This window comes from Pelobates fuscus, chromosome 2 (assembly GCF_036172605.1).
Source record: "Pelobates fuscus isolate aPelFus1 chromosome 2, aPelFus1.pri, whole genome shotgun sequence".
In the NCBI taxonomy this organism is placed as follows: Eukaryota; Metazoa; Chordata; class Amphibia; order Anura; family Pelobatidae; genus Pelobates; species Pelobates fuscus.
Window position 1 is genome coordinate 178,625,974 of NC_086318.1, and position 19,140 is coordinate 178,645,113.

Sequence of the window (19,140 nt, forward strand, 5' to 3'; positions counted from 1 at the left end):
CAAGCTTTATCCTTAGCACATGGCAGTTAGCATAAAGAAAGTATACAGAGAAGAGAGATTAGCCTAGCCAGAGGTGTAACTAGAAACCATGGGGCCCAGGTGCAAAAATTTCCCTGGAGCCCCCCTCGTACGTCTACATAGAAACATAGAATGTGACGGCAGATAAGAACCCGGTCCCCAGCAACTGTGTTAGTTCTGCCACTGAGCCTAGCCTTGGTGATGTTATAGTCTACATTTTAATAAAGACAGGAGGCAAATATTTGCATCACCTCCTTTACTGTAAACTCCCAGCAGCAAAGAACAGAACCAGTGAACAATTATAATAGTTATAAGCGATTTCAATGTTTTATTCAATAAAATATGTTTATGTCTCTTCTCAGTGTAATATAGCAAATGTCATTGTTAACTAATTACTTTGTTGTAATTAACCTTCTTTGATACACTGCTGAAATCACAGAAGGCTTTAGTAAAGTGCATCACTATATATTAAAACTGTACTTTTTTTCTGACTCGTATAACCTACTGGCATAGCTACAGTATCTAATGTGTATACTATGATGTTTACTAGCTGTATTCATGTTGTCATTAGAGTCGTATGCTTTCTTTAACTTAATCAATGTTTATTGCTCAAAGAAAAGAAAATGTTACTTGCGCTTTTTCCTTAATCCCTATGTATATTTAGACAAATGGAGGTCATTTAGTTGCTCCAATGGCCATTGGAGGGATGCCCGCCTGCCAACGTCAAGGCAGACCCCCCCTAAGCGGGTCCTAACACTGACCCTTCAGCCTGCTTCCTTGAGCTTCTGGCAAAGATATCTCTAATGAGACAGAAAGGGGTATTTTTTTATATACACCCCTTTACTTATTAACCCTTAATAGGGAACACATGGGATGGGCAGCAGCATTGTAACCAGGCTGTGTGATACAAAGTAAATACAAATACAAAAAGAGAAGTCCTGCGCTAAAGCAGCAAGGACTACAACACACATCAGCCCCAATATATAGTAAAAACCAAAGAAAAGAAAATGTTACTTGCGCTTTTTCCTTAATCCCTATGTATATTTAGACAAATGGAGGTCATTTAGTTGCTCCAATGGCCATTGGAGGGATGCCCGCCTGCCAACGTCAAGGCAGACCCCCCCTAAGCGGGTCCTAACACTGACCCTTCAGCCTGCTTCCTTGAGCTTCTGGCAAAGATATCTCTAATGAGACAGAAAGGGGTATTTTTTTATATACACCCCTTTACTTATTAACCCTTAATAGGGAACACATGGGATGGGCAGCAGCATTGTAACCAGGCTGTGTGATACTGTTATGGTACTTTTTGAAAGTAAACCAAAATGTTTAAAGTCTATCTGTTCCTGTCCAAATCAATAAAATTAAATTGCGTATATACGCTGAAGTAATTAAGTCTGACACACGAGGTTCAGGTTAAAATAACTTCGAGAAAGTTTATTGGCAAGTGAAGTAAAAGCGGGCGCGCAGGCCCTTTTAAGAGGCATTTTGCGTCATCATTGATTATTAGAATATCAGCAAATAAACATCATCAATTGGATTAATTGTTAAGTGACGGAGTTAGTGTCTTACCTATTGGTTAGTAAAATTAAGAGGTTAGTCCCGTGCCCACCCATCAGAGGTGGGATTATTCTGGACACGGGTGGGGGACAAGGGGGTCCTAAGCGTCATTTTACACGGTCAGTGATATCAGGCTTTATGTCCAGGTGCAAGGTCTCTTATGAATAGAACATTTCATTACTACTGTGTTCTGTGGCCTTCAAACTATACTATCTTACAAGCTCTTAAGGAGTAGCCAGCAAGTCTTAAGGAGTAGCCAGCACCTCCTGGTACTTGTCCTTGAAGGAAACACGGTCTTTGTCTACTGTATTAATTGGGTTGAGAAGTTCAGTCACGTAATGTAGTTTTAAAATGAACAAGTTAAGTCATGAGGACAAAATGGAGGATTGAAGAAGTCAGGTTAGGAGGACAAAATGGAGGACGAAGTCACAGTATAAAGTTAAAATGGAGTTAGTACAATAATTCAATACAAGTACAATAAAGATTTTTAATAATTCCACATCAGTCCCCCCTATGAAATGTTAGATTCTAAGAGATAAAACTTTATTATGTTAGTATCAGAAGACGTGTTAACCCAAAGGCACAGAAACCCCGTGGCCGCTAGCTAGATGTTAATGCAAAGTGCAAGGCTGTCCCTAGATCTGACCCTAATAGGCTAACCATCCGTCAGTATGGCTCTCGAACGCTTCACACCCAAGGGTATCCCATGGCAGCTAACCCACCACTTCTCCACATGGGGCCTTTACCATTCACTGACAGATGCTGTCCCTAATCTAGTCCCTTCCTAGAATTCCTGCACTTTATCGACAAAAGGGAATGTTTGCAGCGGCAGACAGGGTGAGTTGATGTCTTGAGATTCTTGGTCATCAACTTCGAGATGGGTAAAAGCGGGTGCCGCTTGGTCAACAGTCTTCATGAGGGATTTTCTCAGACATGGGAGGACACAACAAAAGAGAAGAGCAAAAATAAAAAGAAAAATTAGTATAGCCATACCAATCTGCATTAAAGCCTTTTGCCATCCTGTCATCCAACCAAACCATCTTTCCCAGGGATCTTTTATCCCAGAATTCCTTTTTAACTCTTCAGACAAGTCATTTAATTTTTCTATAGCTAGTGTGACTTTACCATTAGGGCCTGTGTTTTCTGGGATGTAGGTACAACATGTCATGGTGTCGGGCAAAATCTTACAAACCCCTCCTTTTTCGGCCAAGATCATATCTAGGGCCATCCTATTCTGAAAAGTCATTTGGGATGTGGCCTGTAACTGTTCGGCCAATCCCTGGAGGGCGTCTCTGGTGTAATTGACAAAACGCTGTTGATTATAATAAATGTAATTTATCCAATTTAGATTCTTGTTTGCGGTAACTATGGTAAAAATTGATTCAAATCCTGCAGCAACTTCATCCCTAGCTTTAAACTCATTGGGCACCCCCCTGGGCACTCCAATGGCATCAATATATACATGAGGATCAAAACTTCCTTTCACTGGGGCGTCACGTTTAACCTTAGTGTGGCTGAACTCATGGGTGTTGAGGTGTGTGTCAGAAATAATATGTATAGGCATAATGGCCTTAGTCAAAGTACACTCTCCCCACCATTCTGTGTCCATTCTGGATCTTAGCTGTAAATCCCCACACAACCAATAAATGTCTCCTAGTGACCTAGTGTGATGTTGCAGTAAACGTACAGGGACAGTTCTGTATGTAGCACAATAGCCTTTGGAAAAGTTACCTACAAATTTACCAATACCATCGTACATGGCATAGCAAGTGTAATTACCTTTATATACGGTAATACCATCAGGGGGTTTGACGTCTTTGGCTAGAAGAGGATACTCCTTTGTCCATGCAATACATATGGACCTGTTAAAATTATAGTGATAGGCAAAAAGGCTTAAAACACATTCTTCTATATCTACGGGTAGGATTAAAGGTACGGTACCCAGGTGAGGCCGGGCACCTCCACACACATAACATGCGGTTCTATTATGTTTATTAGCATTATATTTCATCCATTCTAACCATAAATTTACATCATTAAAACCTGTTTCAGCGGCCATGGTATCTTCAAAAGTGGGGTTAGCAATGGCCATCATGTCCTGAAAGGTCTGGATATGGGGTTTTAATGGGTTAGGGACCATATGGGTGGCCCCTTGCCACTCAGAAGAGTTGCACATATCTTTGAGGTAGAAATGCCCTAATTTCTGGTAGGAACCCTTTTTCCAGTACATTCCCATCACATACTGGTCTGCATCTGTTGGGCTTGGGCGCTCAATGTTAAGGATTAATTTCATTGGTGTGCTCCCCCCAGGCTTTCTCAAAGTCATTCTCTGGAGAAGCGATCTACCATGATCATCTACTTTAGCTACGGCACTTTTTGGTTTGTAACCCCAGGCAGGCCCGGCATTCCATCCCGCCGCCCCCCAGTGATCACAATTGTGCCCCCATTGTTTGTCAACTACACAAACATATGGGTCTTTCGAATGAGGGATATCTCTATAGATGCTCTGGATTTGTGGTGTGGGAAATGGGCATTCTACAATATCACAGTAGTCAAAGGTATAAGTAGCCACCTGGGTGCATGATGAATTATACCAGAAGGTGTACCCACTAATGTCTTTGGTAATGGCTACTTGCTGGGCCTTCATAAGGCTAATTAAGGAGAAGATGTACCAGAGATACATGTTTGTGTGATATTCGCTTCCTCTGGGGCAGGAGATTTCTTGCAGTGGGAAGCGTGGATCCAATTTGGCCTACCGGCCAATTTGACGGAGGTTGCGGTAATCAGGAGAACTTGGAATGGACCGTCAAATCTTGGTTCCAGGGTATTCTTCCGCACAAACTTCTTGACCAGGACCCAATCTCCGGGAAGTAGGTTATGGGAACCTGTATCCAATTCGGGATCTGGAATTGAAGAGAAAACTTGGGCATGTATTTTGTTTAGGACATTTGCAAGTTCAGTTACATAGTCTACTAAAACATCTGATTGGAGTTGCAACTGCTGCGGATAGTAACAACCTAGTCTGGGTGCTGTCCCAAATAGAACCTCATATGGGGACAGTGAATGCTTCCCTCTAGGTGTGTGCCTAACACTAAATAGAGCTATTGGTAGGCTTTCTGGCCAGGGCATCTTTGTTTCTTGTGACATTTTTAACATTCTAGTTTTTAGGGTGCCATTCATGCGCTCCACTTTACCACTACTTTGTGGGTGGTAAGGGGTGTGGAAGGCTAGAGTCACCCCTAGAGCAGTCCAAATTTCTTTAGTCACAGTTGCTGTAAAGGCTGGGCCTTGATCACTCTCAATAACTTCTGGGAGTCCGAATCTACATATAATATCTGTAAGTAGGCGCTTTGCGGTTGTTTTTGCAGTGATATTGGCCACTGGGTAGGCTTCTGGCCAGCCTGAGAACATGTCCACTATTACTAGTGCATATTCATGGGGCCCACTCTTGGGCATTTGGATGTGGTCAATTTGAATCCGCTGGAAGGGGTACATGGGCTTTGCCAGGTGTTTCGCAGGTACTTTAACTGGTTTTCCTGGATTGCATTTTGCACAAATGACACAGGCCTTGCAGAAGTTATTGATCAATGTTGTGATTCCAGGTGCTTCATAATACTTCTGTATGAGGGCGGCCATCAATTCTTTTGACAGGTGTGCAGGCCCATGTGCCCATTGGACAACTGCTGGATACAAATTTCTGGGAAGACAAATTTTGAAGTTGTTGTAATATATTCCGTCCTTTTGGACAGCTCCTTTCTTTTTCCATTTCTGGACTTCTTCAGGAGTGACTGCAGCTTGCTGTTCTTGTAAAATTCGCAAATCAGTAGGAAGAGTTTGCAGGGCAAAAATAGGGACTTCTTCTTCTTGTCCGGACACTTCTTCATCCACTTCCTGCAAATCCCTGGCCGCTAACTTAGCAGCCTGATCAGCCAAATGGTTGCCCTTTGCTTCATCTGTATCCAATTTCCCATGGGCCTTTACTTTCAAAACGGCCACTTCTTTGGGGAGTAGGAGGGCATCCATTAGCTCCTTGATTGCAGTGCTGTGTTTGACTGGTGTACCGGCGGTGGTAAGAAATCCTCTAGTCTTCCAAATCAGGCCGAAGTCATGTGCCACGCCTAGAGCGTATCTTGAATCTGTATAGATGTTGGCACGTTTTCCTTCGGAAATTTTGCAGGCTGAAGTCAGAGCCTGTAATTCAGCTTCTTGTGCAGACATTGCTGGTGGTAAGGATGATGATTTAATAACTTCATCTGTTGTGGTTACGGCATATCCTGTATGATATGTTCCTCCTTCATCGGCATATCTCGATCCGTCCACAAACAGGGTAAAATCCGGATCTGGTAATGGGTTCTCATGCACAGTTGGTAAGTGCACTGTTTCCATTTTCATCTGTTCAAAACAGTCATGAGGTGTTTCTGGGTCATAATCATTCTTTATGACCAGATCTTGAAATTCCTTTTCCAGGAAATGGCGTGGCCATGCTTCTAGAAGGTCAGTTGTTGGGTATTTGACAATACCATTTTCCTGTAGCTGTTCTTCAGTCATGGTGGCCCATAGTTTTGCCATGGGCCCAAGATCATTCCATGACCTTGTCTTCAACTTGGTAACAGGAATATGTGGGATAGCAGTATCCCAATGACGGTAAAGGTAGTTAAGTTGTTGAGGTAGCTGGATCAAGACCATACTATTGCCGTCAGAGTCACAATAGAAGTCTTGTGCAGTAAGCTTTACATCGGTCCGGTGGTAAAGCTCATCTTCATAGCAAGGTTCAGGGGTAATGTTTGGTTTGTACCACGTGGTGCAGAAGGCGTGATCTGGGCCTTCACAGAGAGGTTTTTCACCTTCATAAAATGTCAAATGTGGATGCATGACTTTCTTAATACATCCACAGAGCAGGTGAATGTAGGTTTCATCCGTGATAAATCCATAATAGATACCCCCCTCAGGGAGTGGGAGAAGAGTGGACGGATTAAGCACCTGACATCTTTGGATGGAAATGTTGTCAGGCAAAAGAAGATGACACTGTAAGCGCAGGTGTCTGGCTGGAGACACGTGCTTGAGCTGGACTTGGTTGATGATGGCAGAGATGTCATGAGGGGCCAAAACAACCAGAGGGTGGCCAAGGACCAGGTCTGAGGTCTTCTCTATGAGTTCTCTCGCAGCAAAAACAGCCCTGAGGCAGGAAGGAGTTCCTCTGGCCACAATGTCCAGTTGACATGAGAAATATCCAATAGGCCTCTGGCGGCCTCTTAAGTCATTAGTTTGGGTGAGCACTCCTGTTGCGTGGCCTTGTCTTTCAGAGACAAACAATTTGAAAGTTTTGGAGTAGTCAGGGAGGCCCAAGGCAGGAGCAGAAGCAATGGCTCGTTTGAGAGCAGTAAAATTGTCCATAGCTTCTTTAGTTAAACAGAAAGGGTCAGACTTAAGTGCGTCATAGAGAGGTTGCATGAGCAGAGAGGCTTCTGGGATCCATGCTCTGCAGTAGGAAATGAGGCCTAGGAAGGCATGAAGAGACTTAGAAGTCCTTGGAGGCGGAATATCCAGCACAGCTCTTACCCGGTCCCGAGTAAGATGTCTGGTACCTTGAGATAGGCAGTGTCCAAGGAAAATTACTGAAGGTTGGCAGAACTGTAGCTTGATGAGCGAAGCTTTGCATCCTTGTTCTGCCAAATAACAAAGCAGACTAATTGAGCACTCTTCGGTGGTGGGTATGTCATCTCCACAGAGCAGCAAATCATCCACATACTGAAGCAGAACAACTTCTGGGTGCTCGGCTTGCCATGGGTCAAGGATGGTGGCCATGGCCTTTGCAAATTGACTTGGTGAATTTTGTGCCCCTTGGGGCATGACAGTCCAGGTATACTGTTGCATCTCATGAGTGAAAGCAAACAGATATTGGCAGGATGGGTCCAGTGGGACACTGAAAAAAGCATTTGCTAGGTCAATAACTGTGAAGAATTTTGCAGATGGTGGGACTCCAGAAAGCAGAGTATGAGGATTTGGTACAAGAGGGGTGTCCAGGACTGTAGCTTCATTAACAGCACGGAGATCCTGAACCATCCTGTACTTCTCTGGCTCACCCTTCGGAGTTTTCTTCTTCACAGGAAATAACGGGGTGTTGCATTCAGATTTACATTTGACAAGGGCACCCTTCTCCAAGAGTGCCTTAATGTGGACAGAAATTGCAGCTGACTGTGCTGGTTTTAATGGATACTGTGGTTTTCTTGGTAACTTAGCTCCTGGAATAAGCTTTACCACCACAGGGGGAACATTTAGGTGACCTATGTCCTCTGGGCCTGAGGACCATAACTTTGCGGGCACCTGTGTTTTTAATTCCTCTGGGAAATTGGACCTTAATTCTGCTGTCTCCTCACGGGGCTTTTCTAAATGCAGCATCAGAGGCAAAGAGCATAGGGCTGAAGTGTCTGATACAGACAGGGGTGTAAACATTTCTACCTGTCCATCCGGGGTAAAAGTGATGGATGCTTGCAGGCGTGAGAGGACATCAGCACCTAACAGGTTAATGGGGCATGTGGAGGATACTACAAAGCGAGCGAGCAGGCTAGAGCCAACTCGTAGCGGGGTTGTTAGAGGGCTATGTCTCGGCTGGCCATCCACTCCAACACAAGAGACATCAATATTTGACAGAAAAGATGGGTCTGGCAAGTCTTGTTCTCGTAGAACACTACGGGCTGCACCTGTGTCAACTAGAAATGTGGTGGGGTGGCCTTCAATGGGCAGAGTCACTGTGGCAAGTGGTCCCCCCTTATCCCCTGTAGACACTGCCATTACAGGGGTTACAGACACAGGCTTGCCAGTTTCCTATTCATCGGGTTCCTCAACTATTGGGACCCCTTTTTCGGTCTTAGTGACCGGGGCAGGTCTGGATGGCTTTCTTATCTCTCTTTTGGGTTCCGGGCAATCACTTTTAAAATGACCTTTAGCTTTGCAATTAAAGCAGAAGCTATCCTCTGGTCTGGTGCCCCTGGGAACGGGGATACTGCGTGAAACCATAAGAGGAGCAGAGCTTGGCCTTTTGGGGGTCTGGGCAGATTCTAGGCCCCTAGCGACTAAAAGCAGGGTATCCAGGGGAACAACCTTATATTCAGGGCGTGCAGCAATAATTCCCTTGCGTATAGAGTCTTTAACGCCTTGGACAAACGCACCTGACAGCATTTGTGAATGAATTTTGTCAGTAAGATCAAACCCCAGATCTGTGAACATTTGATACAGTCTTGCATGAAACTTTTCCACTGATTCCCCTTTTTCTTGAACAACATCAGTAAGGCCAGCAGCCTGATCTGCAAGTTTGTCCTTAGCCCATTCTCTTAATTGGGTGCAAAAGGTTACCCCGGAGGGGTAATCAACATCACTGGAAAGCAGATCTGTACTGAGGTGACGGGCCATACTTGGCCAATAGGCATCCCCTGCTTTAATAGCACAAATGCTGAGTAGATCACGCCATGCGGCGGAATAAGTCTTTTGAATTTGAACTATCCCTCGGTAAAAAGGCATAGGTTGTTTTTCTGGGTCGGGGAGCGATTTCATTAATGCGCTAGCTTGAGTGGGGTTAAAGGCAACATATTTAGAAGGGGCCTGTTCTCCCCGACCCTTGTGGCCAAAAGGGTCATCGATAGAACGGTGAGTTGGGGCTCCCGCGGCAAGCTCCGATGAGACATGGGACACCCTGTCCATCTCGTCATCATCGAATTCTATGATATTGGCTCTTTTGCGTGGTGCAGGGCCCGAATGAGGTGAAAGGATCGGTGGTTGGGAACGAGCCCCAGATGCGGGGGTGGCTAGTGAGTCATAACCTGGGGATAGGTAGTCACCGGGGATAACCGGCATCAGGGCCGAACTGGGGGCCGCCATATTGGTGGCCGGAGAAGGTGTTACATTAGGGTTAAGGGAAGAAGCGGCGGCCATGTTGGAAGAGGGCACATCCGGGGCAGACTGTGTCGGACTGGGCATGACCGGGATCTGGGGAGTGGCTTGGGGAAGGGGTAGTGGATATCCGGGATAGGGCAGAGTCGTGGGATACGGGAAGGGGTAGGGCCAGGCTGGGGAGGGGAAGGAGGTGGGGTATTGGGCTGGGATGGAGATGGGAGGGGGAGGAGTCGGGGCGAGGGTGGAAGAGGTGGTTAGTTGGGCGGATGAGGAGGGGAGGGGGTCATGAACGGAGAGGGAACGTAGGGAAGGAATGGCAGATGAAATGTTAGTGGGAGGTACAGCAGGTAGCGTAGGGGTGGACGAGGATGATGGGAATGTTAGGGACGGGGAGGGGGAAAAGAAAGATCCATCAGAATTCAGGACCGGGCAAACAGGGGAGGTGGCGGGATGAGTGTTAGGAGGATTGGGAGCGGGGAACATAGTCAGCTGGCTATCACCTACTGCTGACTGAACCTTGGGGATAGATGTCCCCTGGGCGCCACTTTGGGGCGCTGGCTGAGGGTAGACCCCAGCAACACAATTCTGATGATACACAAACAATTTCACACCCTTGTGATTTATTTCTTCCTCAACCCAACCTTCTAGCTGAATAGCCTTCGCTACTCTGTACCATGCTTCAGCAGTCTTTAATAAACCATTATCTGTAAGCTTGCCTTTCATTTCTGCCAGTAACTTACGCCAACTTTCTGGTTGCAATCTTCCACCCGTTGGTACAGTAATTTTACATACTTTTGCAATCTTTACAACACCTTTAACCATCTCCTCACCCTCTCTGTTTTCTACCAAATCACATGCTAACCAGCCCTTATTGGGCTTGCTTAAATCCTGCCCCATAATCCCTTTACCCCTATACCAGCGTCCTAGATATAGGGAGAGAGAAGGAAAACGGAACAAGAACGTCTACAATGCTCGACTGCCACCCGAGAATCGTAAAACTTTCTCAGGTGCGTCTTCCCAAAACGTAGACTAGTCACTGAATCCGCCTACCCGGGGTGGTAGACACGGATTGGAGCGAGGTGAGAAGTGTGTGACCAATCACTTCTCCTTCAAGAGGAATGGGAGTGGATAGTATAATAATATAGGAAGTACAGAAAAGATGAGAGGCAAGGAAAATCCTTAGAGACAGACACAGGAGTTCATGAGACTCCTATTAAACAAACAAGACAACAATACAGTTGAAATACAGTGCATGCATCACAATTCAAATGAAATCAACAACAATTCCTTTCCTTTACTCGTGTGCTTACTCCAAAGTCACCTCCCTCAATCCCGTAGTATCTTACTACCAACGGCCAAGGATAACAACTAACACCGGTCCGAAATCCATATGCTTCCCTCGTCACAGCAGCCCACTAATAGTGTCTGCGCTACCCTCACTCTTGTAGTGCCCCTATAAAGACCCACTTTATAAGTCCCACTACTCCGTGGTGATGAAGACAGCAATGCCTGCCCGAATTCACACACCACAAAATAAAAATTGGAATGGCTCCAGCTCAGCGCTCAAAGCTGGAGGGTACCACCACTCTGCAAGCAGAGTAACGTGCACAGAGAAGCTAGCTAGGCTATCAAAGTGGCACAAGAAGGATCCCCAGGAAACTATGAGTCTACACAATCTCCACAGATCCAACACACCTCTTTTTCCCTACAGCCCCAGCCACGAGGCTCCTAAAAGAGTTAAACAGGAAAAGATGACCCCCAGGAACACATCCACAGGTCAACCCCCCTTTTTCCTTACAACCACAGCACCGTGGTTCCTAAAAGAGGTAAAACAGGCAACAGAAGACCCCCAGGAACGAATCCACAGGTCCACCCCCCTTTATCCCAAAAGAGGTAAAATACAAACAGATAAACAGACAAACCGAAGACCCAGGCAAGTCCCCTCAGGTCCACCCCCCTTTATCCCAAAAAGGGGAAAACAGGCAAACAATTCAAACACACCCAGGCAACAGATAGACTAAAATGCAGGTAAACAAGTGAGTAACGAGGCACCGGGCAAGATATTACCTGTCTTTGATGTCCTCCCGGGAAGCAGTCACAGACACGTGGACGGGTCAATCAAAGGGGCCGGAACGTACCGGTGGCTCTGCAGAAGTCTCTACCGTGTATCTGGAGGTGATCAATCTCCCTTCCTTCCCCCTGGATTCCTCCGTCCACCCTTGTCTTCCTTAGGACGGCTCACCGGCCAGACATAGCCCGGTGCCCCACGTTGGGCGCCAAGTTGTTATGGTACTTTTTGAAAGTAAACCAAAATGTTTAAAGTCTATCTGTTCCTGTCCAAATCAATAAAATTAAATTGCGTATATACGCTGAAGTAATTAAGTCTGACACACGAGGTTCAGGTTAAAATAACTTCGAGAAAGTTTATTGGCAAGTGAAGTAAAAGCGGGCGCGCAGGCCCTTTTAAGAGGCATTTTGCGTCATCATTGATTATTAGAATATCAGCAAATAAACATCATCAATTGGATTAATTGTTAAGTGACGGAGTTAGTGTCTTACCTATTGGTTAGTAAAATTAAGAGGTTAGTCCCGTGCCCACCCATCAGAGGTGGGATTATTCTGGACACGGGTGGGGGACAAGGGGGTCCTAAGCGTCATTTTACACGGTCAGTGATATCAGGCTTTATGTCCAGGTGCAAGGTCTCTTATGAATAGAACATTTCATTACTACTGTGTTCTGTGGCCTTCAAACTATACTATCTTACAAGCTCTTAAGGAGTAGCCAGCAAGTCTTAAGGAGTAGCCAGCACCTCCTGGTACTTGTCCTTGAAGGAAACACGGTCTTTGTCTACTGTATTAATTGGGTTGAGAAGTTCAGTCACGTAATGTAGTTTTAAAATGAACAAGTTAAGTCATGAGGACAAAATGGAGGATTGAAGAAGTCAGGTTAGGAGGACAAAATGGAGGACGAAGTCACAGTATAAAGTTAAAATGGAGTTAGTACAATAATTCAATACAAGTACAATAAAGATTTTTAATAATTCCACATCAATACAAAGTAAATACAAATACAAAAAGAGAAGTCCTGCGCTAAAGCAGCAGAGGACTACAACACACATCAGCCCCAATATATAGTAAAAACCAAAGAAAAGAAAATGTTACTTGCGCTTTTTCCTTAATCCCTATGTATATTTAGACAAATGGAGGTCATTTAGTTGCTCCAATGGCCATTGGAGGGATGCCCGCCTGCCAACGTCAAGGCAGACCCCCCCTAAGCGGGTCCTAACACTGACCCTTCAGCCTGCTTCCTTGAGCTTCTGGCAAAGATATCTCTAATGAGACAGAAAGGGGTATTTTTTTATATACACCCCTTTACTTATTAACCCTTAATAGGGAACACATGGGATGGGCAGCAGCATTGTAACCAGGCTGTGTGATACAAAGTAAATACAAATACAAAAAGAGAAGTCCTGCGCTAAAGCAGCAAGGACTACAACACACATCAGCCCCAATATATAGTAAAAACCAAAGAAAAGAAAATGTTACTTGCGCTTTTTCCTTAATCCCTATGTATATTTAGACAAATGGAGGTCATTTAGTTGCTCCAATGGCCATTGGAGGGATGCCCGCCTGCCAACGTCAAGGCAGACCCCCCTAAGCGGGTCCTAACACTGACCCTTCAGCCTGCTTCCTTGAGCTTCTGGCAAAGATATCTCTAATGAGACAGAAAGGGGTATTTTTTTATATACACCCCTTTACTTATTAACCCTTAATAGGGAACACATGGGATGGGCAGCAGCATTGTAACCAGGCTGTGTGATACAAAGTAAATACAAATACAAAAAGAGAAGTCCTGCGCTAAAGCAGCAAGGACTACAACACACATCAGCCCCAATATATAGTAAAAACCAAAGAAAAGAAAATGTTACTTGCGCTTTTTCCTTAATCCCTATGTATATTTAGACAAATGGAGGTCATTTAGTTGCTCCAATGGCCATTGGAGGGATGCCCGCCTGCCAACGTCAAGGCAGACCCCCCCTAAGCGGGTCCTAACACTGACCCTTCAGCCTGCTTCCTTGAGCTTCTGGCAAAGATATCTCTAATGAGACAGAAAGGGGTATTTTTTTATATACACCCCTTTACTTATTAACCCTTAATAGGGAACACATGGGATGGGCAGCAGCATTGTAACCAGGCTGTGTGATACAAAGTAAATACAAATACAAAAAGAGAAGTCCTGCGCTAAAGCAGCAAGGACTACAACACACATCAGCCCCAATATATAGTAAAAACCAAAGAAAAGAAAATGTTACTTGCGCTTTTTCCTTAATCCCTATGTATATTTAGACAAATGGAGGTCATTTAGTTGCTCCAATGGCCATTGGAGGGATGCCCGCCTGCCAACGTCAAGGCAGACCCCCCCTAAGCGGGTCCTAACACTGACCCTTCAGCCTGCTTCCTTGAGCTTCTGGCAAAGATATCTCTAATAAGACAGAAAGGGGTATTTTTTTTATATACACCCCTTTACTTATTAACCCTTAATAGGGAACACATGGGATGGGCAGCAGCATTGTAACCAGGCTGTGTGATACAAAGTAAATACAAATACAAAAAGAGAAGTCCTGCGCTAAAGCAGCAAGGACTACAACACACATCAGCCCCAATATATAGTAAAAACCAAAGAAAAGAAAATGTTACTTGCGCTTTTTCCTTAATCCCTATGTATATTTAGACAAATTAGAGATAGAGATATCTTTGCCAGAAGCTCAAGGAAGCAGGCTGAAGGGTCAGTGTTAGGACCCGCTTAGGGGGGGTCTGCCTTGACGTTGGCAGGCGGGCATCCCTCCAATGGCCATTGGAGCAACTAAATGACCTCCATTTGTCTAAATATACATAGGGATTAAGGAAAAAGCGCAAGTAACATTTTCTTTTCTTTGGTTTTTACTATATATTGGGGCTGATGTGTGTTGTAGTCCTTGCTGCTTTAGCGCAGGACTTCTCTTTTTGTATTTGTATTTACTTTGTATCACACAGCCTGGTTACAATGCTGCTGCCCATCCCATGTGTTCCCTATTAAGGGTTAATAAGTAAAGGGGTGTATATAAAAAAATACCCCTTTCTGTCTCATTAGAGATATCTTTGCCAGAAGCTCAAGGAAGCAGGCTGAAGGGTCAGTGTTAGGACCCGCTTAGGGGGGGTCTGCCTTGACGTTGGCAGGCGGGCATCCCTCCAATGGCCATTGGAGCAACTAAATGACCTCCATTTGTCTAAATATACATAGGGATTAAGGAAAAAGCGCAAGTAACATTTTCTTTTCTTTGGTTTTTACTATATATTGGGGCTGATGTGTGTTGTAGTCCTTGCTGCTTTAGCGCAGGACTTCTCTTTTTGTATTAATGTTTATTGCTCCACTATTAATGTTTTAAAGGAACACTCCAAACACATAAAGCACTTTAGTTCTCTGACATGGGTTATGTGTGAAGAGTGTGGCCTCGTTTTTTGGGTAGCTTCCATACCTGCCAAGTGTATCTAGTTAAGAGGGACAGTCCTGATTTTTGGCCAAAATGCCTCTGTCCAATTCTATCCTAATGTCCCACTTTTGTAAAAGCTCCATATTATTCATGTGTCTGAATATATAGCATTGCCCTGTAGCAATAATACTCACAGCAACAATAAATATGATTAGAAATCAGTCTGTATAAATCAAATACATTGGTCTTGTTTTAAATTATATCTTATCTGTCTAAAATTGTTATTGGTAATATCTCAGAATGTCCACACACCCACTCACACACCTAAAATGAACATGTCCCTGTCTGTCAATTTAAAATGTTGGGCAGTGTGGTATGGTTTAGCTAAATAGAGCTAAATCCAGAGGTAGGACGTTGCCCAGAGCTCCTCCCTTGCAAAGTCTTCTCATCAAGATCTCTCATGTAGAGGAAGAGTGTGTCAGGATCTACAGGAGTGAATGTCTGGATTTCATGGAACTAACAGAAAACAGAGGAGTTGGGAAAAAAGTTGCAGATATATGTTCTGCTAATGGCTAATAAAATTGTGTTTCCACGCCAAACTGCCAAATTGTAGTTTAAAAGAGAATATTGCTGAACGCACAGGTGAATGTCTCTTGTCTGTGTGTGTGCAGAGTGTATCCTTTATCATCTGACAAAAGGTGCAGATTTCAATATATATATATATTTTTGTATTTTTTTTTTTATATACAAATTAACCTTTTTAGCCACACTCCCTTGGCTGTCAATAAGACATGTCATTTTACTTCCTGGTTGTTTAGCTCAGTAAAGATAAACTGAAGCGGCTGCAATTGCCCAGTAAAATTGTAATGCTGAATGCATGATGAAAACCAATGAATCTTCCAGAATCTACAGACCTGCAGCGGTATATACGTTGAAGGCATTATTTACATCCTATAATTGTGAGTGGCCATTTGTCTTATATTCAAACACTGAGAACACACAGCTTTGCCATTCTTTTTCCCTAATATGATTCACCTCATTCATATACATTACTCTGATCAAATGTAAGAACACTCCAAACACCAAATGCACTTTAGCATGTATGCAGAGTGTGTCCTTCTATATCATTTGGTAAAAAAGTGCAGATTTGGTTCTGTTGGCATTCACCCTTACAAAATCTGTGTTTAATCTCTGCCTTGGTGCAATCCCGTGTTGATATATAAATTGAGTAAGGAAGGGAGTACTCACAGGTCTTTCCGTGCAAACAAAGTATTGTAGTTTATTTCAAAGTTTACATAACAGTGAAATTTTCTCGACCTACGTTTTGTCCCCTCAGGGTCTTTCTCAAGATCAAAATAACAAGTAAATATTTTCCTATTTAAACTATCACATTTACCTGTTATTTTGATCTTAAGAAAGACCATGAGGAGTCGAAACGTCAATCGAGCAAATTTTACTGTATTGTAAACTTTGGAATAAACCACAATATTTTGTTTGCACGGAAAATACCTGTGAGTGTTCCCTTCCTTACTCAATTTATAGTAAGGAAGTAACATGACAGGTTGTCTGATTGACAGCCAAGGGGGTGTAACAAGGTTATATATATTAACCTTGTTACACCCCCTTGGCTGTCAATCAGACATCCTGTCATGTTACTTCCTGGTTGTTCAGTAAAGATAAACTCAATAGGTAGCAATTACTTAGAGCACCTGTTTTGCATAGAGCTGCATTGGGATATCTGTGATTGGACAGCCACATAGAGTCAGAGCTGGGGAAGGTGTAGGGCTTGCAAAGGCTGCAGATAAAAGATCTGCAGCTTTTGCAAGTTATTTTTAGATATGCCACAATTAAAAATAAATAATGAAATGCATGGGGGTATATCTACTAAGCAGTGCATTTGTATGTGGCAGTGGAGTGTCCCTTTAAGTAGTGACTTTGTGGTTGTGTGTATCATCTTTATAACTGGGTTTATTAAACAGGAGTTTATTAAAGTAATACTAATTCTAAGGAACATGGACCCATGACAGTATTCCACAGGCAACATACACTTCCCGGGTGACATGTACAGTATCAGAAGGCTTAGGTCATATTATGTTACAAACATACAAAGCAACTTCAGCAGCTTCCTAGATGGATATATCAAAGAACACAGAAGTAAATGGTAACACTCCTGTCATCATGATGTATAGACATTGTCATATCACAAAAAAGGCGGATCGATCACGTTAACACGCAACAACTATAAGGTCAATACAAGAAAAGGTGAACTACATCGTGTATACACACTATATTTTACAATGAATGATATAATCAAAATAATATTTCAAGCTTTCCTCAACTATGAATTCTCCAAATGACTCAGCGATCAAAGAAAATGTGGTCACATGACCCAGTAGAAACACCAATTTGATATAGTAACAAAAACTACCTCAAAACAGGAAAATATACAGTACAATATATAAAGTCATATGTAATAACCTTCAGTGAAATGCACAGTGTTAATGTTTAGTTCTTATAACTAGTGTTGTCGCGAACCCGAAATTTTCGGTTCGCGAACGGCGAGCGCAAACTTCCGCAAATGTTCGCGAACCGCGCGAACCGCCATTGACTTCAATGGGCAGGCGAATTTTAAAACCAACAGGGACTCTTTCTGGCCACAAAAGTGATGGGAAAGTTGTTTCAAGGGGACTAACACCTGGACTGTGGCATGCCGGAGGGGGATCCATGGCAAAACTCCCATGGAAAATTGCACAGTTGATGCAGAGTCTGCTTTTAATCCATAAAGGGCAGAAATCACCTAACATTGACACCTGTCCTCAAAGCCCCTGATACACACTGACACAGAGCAGAATAGAGACTGTTCCCCGTCCTCAGAGACCATGATACACAGAGCAGAATAGAGACTGTTACCCCTACATAGGGTCACTTGGCAGATATGGCGGGGTCGTAGGAGGGGGAGGATGACTTTCACCTCTTCCCCTGTTACATTCCCGTTGTGCTGTGACATCACCCTTATACGCTGTGTAAAGCATACTATTTAATTTGATCAGCATGGCCACTTGAGTTTTTATAGTTTTCACGCTGCTTGTAGTTTATATATGGTTCACAAAAATCAAACAAACGATAAAGTAAACATGTAAGGATTCAGAATATTCTTTCAAACCCTTACACATTGTGTGTACGTATTTTTTGTCTTAAGTTTGTGGCTTTAAAGAGGTTTACGTTGTTTCTATGATGTGCATAACATGTTCTTGTAAATGTTTGTTAAATTTTTCCTGGAATTGTAATTTTTGAATCTGAATAAAGATAGTCAAATCCCTGATACACACTGACACAGAGCAGAATAGGGAATGTTCCCCCTACATAGGGTCACTTGGCAGATATGGATTGACACCTATCCTAATGATCCCTGATACACACTGACACAGAGCAGAATAGAGACTGTTCCCCCTACATAGGGTCACTTGGCAGATATGGATTGACACCTGTCCTCAAAACCCCTGATACACACTGACACAGAGCAGAATAGGGACTGTTCCCCCTACATAGGGTCACTTGGAAGATATGGATTGACACCTGTCCTCAAAACCCCTGATACACACTGACACAGAGCAGAATAGGGACTGTTCCTCCTACATAGGGTCACTTGGCAGATATGGATTGACACCTGTCCTCAAAACCCCTGATACACACTGACACAGAGCAGAATAGGGACTGTTCCCCCTACATAGGGTCACTTGGCAGATATGGATTGACACCTGTCCTCAAAACCCCTGATACACACTGACACAGAGCAGAATAGAGACTGTTCCCTGTCCACAGAGACCATGATACACACTGACACAGAGCAGAATAGAGACTGTTCACCGTCCACAGAGACCATGATACACACTGTAACGGATCGCCTGGCACCCCGACCGGGTACCTCCGTTAAAGGATGCTCCTAGTGCTTCCTGAGGACTCCAAGCACTCTGGCAGACACCATAATCACCGAATCCGAGAAACCTTTAAATTCTCCCAAGCGTGTGAATGCTGTAGACCATTGAATAGGAACCATACGAATAGGCTTGTACTCCTAGCAGTCAACTGGAACAGCATACATTAAATCCTTCCCCCAATAATGAGACGACACATCACTTTGAGGGTAAAACAGGAACTCTGGACTGGCTCATCCAGCCTGGCTTTTATTACAATAATCCACATA

At 43.8% G+C, this 19,140-nt stretch overlaps 1 long non-coding RNA gene across 1 annotated transcript; it reads left to right on the top strand.

Annotated features, from left to right (window-relative positions):
- Positions 1 to 419: 419 nt before the first annotated feature.
- Positions 420 to 15,173, top strand: LOC134586985 (uncharacterized). The gene is made up of 2 exons (XR_010086607.1): positions 420 to 593; positions 14,843 to 15,173. It is a non-coding gene; the product is annotated as an uncharacterized LOC134586985 (long non-coding RNA).
- Positions 15,174 to 19,140: the final 3,967 nt, after the last annotated feature.